Here is a 6,314-nt window from a genome sequence, read left to right as displayed (position 1 = left end):
GAAGAAAATTAGAAAAGAAAAGATAGAGGGATAGAGGCGTGCGCTTGCAGTCGAGGTTTGGTATCTAGTCTTAGGTTTGTGTTATCAGATATCGGCCCATATCATAAATATTAAGATCTTTTTCGGGTTTTCTATAGTGTTTTTTTATAACCAATCTATAGTATTTTATTTTATATAATAATCAATGTATCATTCAACAATAAATGTAAACATCAATCTTAGTTAGTGGAAATTCAAACTGTTATTTATTATTTGGTTTGATGAGAGGTTAGTTTCTTTTATTAAAGTTAACTCCCATAAATATATTAGTCTATTTTTCTTTTGTGATTACATTAATCTTTCAATGATATAATTTCAACTATTGAGTGTCTGGAACAAATGGTGTGAGATTGCTCTAATTTAATCAGAGATTTTAGTTTTAAATTTTATGTGCCAAAAGAATACAAATTTTAAAAAATAAATAATTACAACTTATTATTCTTATTTTGATATATAAAATTAGCTATTAAGTTTGTATAATTAAATTTAAAAACTAAATATTTAATTAATCAAATGGTTAAATTTTTCACAAGACATGGTTAAATATAACTAGGATTTCTGTACCCAAAAAAAAATGTAACTAATATTTTTAAAATTTTTAACTTTCTTTTTTGGTAAAGTTATAGTAATAGGAAGAAATAATAATATTCTATAAAGTATTCATCATGTATTTGAAAAAGAAAAAGTATTTTGTGACAAACGTAATACTTTAAGACGCGTCTTATATTTCTGCAATTACATTATTTTAAAATCTCTAATTAATTTGGAAAATAAATTTCAAGTTTTATATTTGATATTCAATAAATTTCTTCTGCAACATCAAAAGATATACAGGGTCCCAGGCCCTGTGTGATTTGGTGATATTGGATGGTATTATCTCCAAAGTCCAAAGTGTTGGCATGGGTGACATGTTATTTGACTGCTACATTCTCCATCTATAACTTGGCTTCAGAATTCAAATGTAGCCGACGATGACAATGATTTTATGCACACTTTTGGAACCCACGGATGCAAAAGCATTGCGCTCCATCTCATTTTCAATCATTTTCTTTCTTCCCAGTTGGCAGTTGGGTGACACAGCCCAGGGATGTTTCTAGCTCCACCACCACACTAATATTTTACTTTATATCTTCTGGTGTAACACATAATATTCTCATGTATAACAATATATTGTTAATTAATCTTTCTGTTAATTTATAAGATTTTTTTCTAAAATTTATTTATTCTATTTTATTAGATTATTTTTTAATATTTAGATGTATTAATTTTTTCCCTAGATATCCTTAATTATTTTCTCTCTAAATATTAATGAGAAATAATTAAGTAAATAAAGAAATAGAAAATAATAATTTAATAATAATAATAATATAAATAATTAACATATCTAATGAAATTATCTAAATTAAATACTTTTATTAAGGGATTTAAATGAATTGAAAGAGTCTTATAATTAAAAAAAAAAGAATTAAGTAAAAATAATCTCTTTCAGAATTAAAATGACTGTTAATATGAAGATTCTTATATATATTATCAGTCATTTATAAATTATGATAAATGTAATTTTTAATGTTGCTATTAGAAAATTAAAGATTATTTTACATTGTAATTGTATTTAGATTACATTGGAAAATGTATTAGAAAAAAATTAAGAAATCTTTTATTTTCATCTTTTTTTTTTCTTTTTCAATCTGTCGGATGATGTAATTGAACTCCAAATGTTTAGGCCCATTCCTTCACCATCGAAGAGTATCACTATCTGTTTTAGGAAAACTCGCTGGATAGCATGAGTAGAATAAGACAATTGAGCACTTATTAGATCATTTGAATCTTAGATATATAATTATATTTAATATTTTTAAAAAATATTTTTTTTGCCAATTATAATAATTTTGTCCAACACTCCAGTACAATTGAGATGACTAAAATATTGTAGGATTATCAGAACAAGAGTAAAATAGTAAGACTAATATGAAATTGTAAAGTAAATAAGACCTATAACAAAATAGCTACTCAGCTAGTCATTCTCTTTAATTTTCTTTATTTTATTTCATCAGTTTGTCTCTCCTGTATGTCCATCTAGTCGTGATATAATGAGTAATAACACACGACTGTGAAGTGTAGTTAGAAACTATATAGCTAATTTATTTTGATAATATTTAATCTAATTTAATGCTGTTTATTATTTAGGTAGAACTTGACAAATAAAGTGAAGTACGTGAACAAGGATATATAGTTTTGATTTAAACAATAAAAAAAAAATACACAATTTCTTACCGTTGGTATACATTTTGTTTTCCTGCCAAACCTTGGCAAATGGCAATTCAGTGCAATGCCCTCGTTTGACAGTTTTCAAAACTAGTGCAGCTATGAGTTTGTTTTGTCCACAAAATAAATTATCAATTTTCTATAAATAAAGGTACGTTGATTTTTTTTAACAATATTTAATCTAGTTAAGATCCCACTAATTCTGTAAAGTGCAAACTGATTATATAAGGTTGATAAAGCAAGGTGTTGGTTTAAAGCAATGATAAATGTGGAATCGAGACGTAGTTGCAAAATTACTTATACAACGTGTTCATACTTGATTTTTTTGGGCATGGTCTATTTATTAGGTCTCAATGTGGGTAAGTTTCCATTTGGTTAATTAGTGAAACATGTCTATGAGGTAAACTCATACCAGTGTATTAATTAAAGGTCTCTATTCTCTAAAATGAATATATTCTGAAATTCATGACCTGATCAGAAAGGAACTAAAAATCGCATACTTTAAGAATTAAGATGCATATTCAAATAATTTAAACAATAAAAAAAAATCAAACATCAATCATGCATATTATAAACAAGTGAAAAAACTTGCAACACAATCTTTAGTTATGTGAGCCTCACTTTCTCTATTTTAATAAATTTCAACTGTCAAATGTAGTATTAGTGTGTGGCTATGTGCTATAGCACTCTTCCTCACCAAAAGCGAGAATTATTTATAATAAATAGTAATTAAAATAGGAATTTATAAAAAAAAAAACATTAGGGATGATCAACATAGAAGAAAATAACACCTAAATAAGAAAAAAATCTATTTTACCAACAAACAAGACAGCAAGCTAAACTATACTCAATTACCATAGACAACTTAATCAAACAAACTGAAGCCCATGTCATCATCGGATTCATCTGCGGCTTCTTCCTTCTTATCCTCCACCTTGGATGCTGCAGCTGGAGCAGCGCCAGACTTAGTAGCAGGTGCGGCAACAACAGCTAAGCAAATTTACTAGGATCCTGCAATCAACATATCAATAGTTACTAAGAAAAATGAAAAATGAAAATAACAACTCACCGATTATTTGGTTTTATGTTAGATTCTATAGAATTACGTTAACGTGATTTTAGCTAATTATTTTCACATGTTAAATAATTAAATTTGTACTGGGATCCTGGAATCAACACAACAATGGTGTTACTAAGAAAGATGAAGAATGAAAATAATAAATCAGTGCATAATTAATTTCACGTCAAATTTTTTAGAATCACGTTAAAATACTAATTAACATAATTTCAGTTGAATTTTCACGATTTTGTATGTAACCATTAGAGATAATACCTTCAAGTACTCCTTAACCTTGTCTGCCTCAGGGAACGAATATTCGGTTGCCACTGCAACAGCCAGGATGTTCTTGTAGGAATTGACAAACATGTGTGGAGCAGCTGCAATGGATGGGTAGGAGATAGCCAAGGAAAGTGAAGACACCATACAGACACCCTCAGCAAACTTCACAACGAGGTCATCTTCAGTGAGATCAAGAACCTCAGGGCTAAAAACTGAACCATTCTCATAAACAGAAACGACAGCAAGCCCATATGAGAAGGGCCTTATCGCAAGCTTGGAAAGCAAAGCAGCTTCAGAAGAGCCAACCTTGTCTCCCTTCATAATGAGTTCCACAGGGGTGATAATTTCCACAGTACCCTTATTAATCTTGGTAGGGATGTTAAGCACCTGAAATTAAATATGAACACCATATATATTATCAACGGGTAATTTCAATTAAGTTCTTAATTCGTTCCATGAACAAGATTGCAGAAATTAACCTGAAAGAAAGAGGTCTGAGAGGGATCCAGCCCTGTGTTGCCTGGGGGAACAACAACATCAATAGGTGCAACTAAACCTACACGAGCAGGAGCTGCCACCTATAACAACATTCAAAAGTGAGTATGTTAACTGCAATAAGGGGTGTTTGGTTTGTCTATTTTTTGTTTTTATTTTTACTGAAAATAAAAAATAGAAATAAAAATGTATTTGGTTGAATTTCTGTTTTTATTTTTAGTGAAAATATTTTTCTAAACTAATCAAAAACTGAAAACAATAAAATTTCATTTTTCAATGTTTTTAGTTAAAACCAGTAACCTTATTTTGGGTAAAACAAAAACGCGGTGATAAGGAATATAATTTTAAGTAAATTTAAAAATATATTTCCTTTTGATAATACATTTTTAGTGTTTTTATTTCTTAAAAACAGACAAAATAAGAAATCAAATCAAACATGTTTTTAGAATTCTAATCTATTAAAAATAAGAATAATTTTAAAAAAATAAAAACAAAAAATAAAAAAACAAACCAAACACGTCCTAACAGTTTTAAACTAAGTTTTTTTCCATGCAACATATAAGCCAAATTACTTTCAACACAATACAGAGTTTTAAACTAAGTTTTTTCCATGCAACATATAAGCCAAATTACTTTCAACACAATACAAAATTAATTTTTTTCCACTTAAGTTGCATTTTTATTTTCTTTCTCGATTTTGTGATTTCTTCCTTCAATTTCTTTACAGAACTTGATCCCTCTATCTTAAAATTTTGAGATGAGGCACTATAATGCACAACTAAGTCAAATATTTTGTTAAATACTGGATATTAAGTTCCTAAATAAATCAAAATGGAGGGAGACAATATATACCAAATTGAGAAAATAAAAAAACTAAAAGAGCAATTAAGTTTAGTTTTATTTTAATAAAAAATCAACACATTAGATTATATGTACCATAACAATATCAAAATCAATCACATCACAAGATAAATATTGCAACTAAAATGTGTAACCAACTACAACGACTTAACATGACAAATGAAGCACAAGCACATAACCGAGGCAAGGCAAGAAGAAGAACAGAATTCACGGGTGGCATCACACACACACACACATATATATATAAACAGTGTTCCAACATGCATATTTTGTTGTAAAACATTTACATAATGCTGGCTACATGTCAATGACGATTGACGCATCACATTAAATTAATTAATTAATTAATTAATTAATTAAATAGAAGCACCAAAACCAAAAATCAAGTGCAACAAACAATGAGTTTACCTACGTACCTTGTACTTGGAAACCACTTCCTTAACCTCCTTGACGTCACCTTTGGTGAAAATCAGCCCCACGTTACCCTGATTCAACGAAAAATATATACATCAATCAATGATTCAAAGTGGTAATAACAAAGGAAGATATAAGATTTATTAGATGATTAAAAGTTTAATTTTTAGTGCTAACAAAAATTAATATTTACAGATAAAAAAAAAAACATTCGTTCACTAAAGCTATAAAGCATGGATGCAGTACTGACGACAAGAAGGGGAATAAGGTTGAGGATGGTGGTGTTGCCGGTGTTCTGGGCATGGATCTTAATAGTTCGCTTCATCATGGTGTTCTTTCCCATCAGAATGACCGAGTCGCCACGCAGACCGTGTCGAATGTTCTGAAGCTGGTTCGATCCGACGTTGTCCGCAGCCACCACCAGAATTTGGGTGTAGTTGTCCAGAAGCTTGCACAGCTTCGCATCGTATGCTATCTTCTTCTGCGCTTTCGTCAGTTTCCTTGCCATTGAGGGCCAAGACGAAAAAGTTATCTAGCTAGCTAGGGCTCAGTCAAGGTGGACACCGAAACGGCGCCGTCTCTTTAACCGGTGGAGAGTGTAGCAAAGACGAAGAAGAAGATATTGTTAGAACTTAAACTATGGAAAAGTTTTGGGAACACGCATTATAACTGCATGCACTAGTGAACCCACGCGGAATTCTTATTATTATTAGCAGAAAATAAAATAACAGACCACGATTATACTGCTCCTAGAATCGTGGTATATTTGACTAAATCACAAACAGAAAAAAACAGATTTGTCCCTAACCGCAGTTGTTAACACTTTTGCATCTTTGACGGCTTAATGGCTGAGATCAGTATCACAATCGGCCACTGTTGGACCACTTGACATGCACATGAA

General features: G+C 30.1%; 1 pseudogene; it reads right to left on the bottom strand.

Annotated features, from left to right (window-relative positions):
• Positions 1-2,882: 2,882 nt before the first annotated feature.
• LOC100800756 (60S acidic ribosomal protein P0-like) lies at positions 2,883-6,096 on the bottom strand (annotated as a pseudogene).
• Positions 6,097-6,314: the final 218 nt, after the last annotated feature.

Source organism: Glycine max, chromosome 18 (genome assembly GCF_000004515.6).
Source record: "Glycine max cultivar Williams 82 chromosome 18, Glycine_max_v4.0, whole genome shotgun sequence".
Lineage (NCBI taxonomy): Eukaryota > Viridiplantae > Streptophyta > Magnoliopsida > Fabales > Fabaceae > Glycine > Glycine max.
The sequence above is the reverse complement of the archived record's forward strand: the minus strand, read 5'-3'. Positions and strand labels throughout refer to the sequence as shown.